The following is a 1,449-nucleotide window of genomic DNA, read 5'->3' on the forward strand; positions in this document are numbered from 1 at the left end:
TATAAAGGGTAAGTGCACATCAAGAAAACATCCCAACCCAGTGCTGCCCAAGCCCACAAGTCCAACATTAACCCATTAACCCATATGTCCAACACCAATCCACAAAGTCCTCCTCCATGTCACAAACACATGCAATGATGCCAACCAACTGCAGGAGGAAAGCCGAGTCAGTGGATGTGTAAGCATCTCAGCGCTGGCAGGGGTCTCCACACAGCTGCTGCAGCACCCAAGGCTGCATCAGTGTAGGTCCATGTGGCTTCTCCTTGGGGATGTCTTGCAGGAAGTCAGCCTTGCAAGCTGAAGCAGGGAACTGGCTAAGGCAACTGCACCCTGGTCCGACCATCACAAAGCAAGAGACCCGAGAACTAGAAAGGCGAGGCTCACCGAGCCATTTCTCTCTCCGCCCTTCAATTAACCCCACATGTGTTTATCAGCCAGGTTGGCACAATAAACTACCTCAGTCCAATTCTCCTTCTACAAGCCCCCTGGGAGGACCAAGAATCTTGTGGATGGAACCCCCGTACCTCGAACTGCTCCTACCATACACACAAGGACATGTTGAAGAAATGAATGTGCCAAAGTGAACCACTAGGGTGCTTTAAAAATGACAAATGCCTTGGTCCAATTTTTGCTGACGGTTTGAAGGAGCTGAAGAATTTGTATTTCTAACTAGGGGAATCTTTTTTTTTTTTTTTTAAGATGTGCTGGCCTTTTGAATACATTTGAAAGGATGAACGTGCCTTTCAATGCAGAGGAAAAGACCAGACATTGCTCTAGCACAGTGTCAAGGCCAAGGGAACTATGAAGCACACTCGGGTGTTCACTGTGCGAACTAGAGAAATCTTAGGGTCAGGAATTTCTTTGGTTTGGGGGCCAGTGAAAATGGGGCAATGCCTTGCTCCGCCAGTTAATTGGGTGTGACCTTAACTGAATGAGCTCATCTTTCTGAGTCTGACTTATTCATTATGTGGTTTTTGAAAGCCCATTCTGTTTCAGCATTTCGCTCCTGCTGGAAATACATCAATGAGCAATAAAGTCTTGGTCCTTATCAAGCTCATGAGTCCTCATTTTAAAAAATGGTAACTAAATAATACCAGTGCCTAGGAATGAGTGCAAGCTAAATCATGTAGAAATATAAATTAAAAATCAAAGCCCCCGCTATCAGGTGGAATTCATTTCTTTATAGAAGTCCCCTGTAAATGATGGAAACAAATACACAGCAACATTTCTAGAAATCATTTGTAACCTTTCTTTCTCACGAAGGTGCTACCCTATCTGTTCAAAGCCATCTCTCATCTGCCAAGGAGATGAGATCACTGAGATATCTGTGTTGCCAACGGGTTTTATCTTTTTTCCCCATTTGAATTTTCTATTATTCAAGGCTTCACATTCCAACTAGAGTGTGAAATTAGTCATGATCAGTATTGATCATACTGCCTTTTGTTTGAT

The 1,449-nt window shown here is 43.9% G+C and overlaps 1 non-coding gene across 1 annotated transcript; it reads right to left on the minus strand.

The window, feature by feature from the left end:
• Nucleotides 1–697: 697 nt before the first annotated feature.
• On the minus strand, nt 698–831 carry LOC115869273. Its single transcript, XR_004046090.1, has one exon. It is a non-coding gene; the product is annotated as a small nucleolar RNA SNORA22 (small nucleolar RNA).
• Nucleotides 832–1,449: the final 618 nt, after the last annotated feature.

The sequence above is a fragment of the Echinops telfairi genome, unplaced genomic scaffold (genome assembly GCF_000313985.2).
Source record: "Echinops telfairi isolate 266 unplaced genomic scaffold, ASM31398v2 ScPeMD7_23;HRSCAF=83, whole genome shotgun sequence".
Classification (NCBI taxonomy): Eukaryota; Metazoa; Chordata; class Mammalia; order Afrosoricida; family Tenrecidae; genus Echinops; species Echinops telfairi.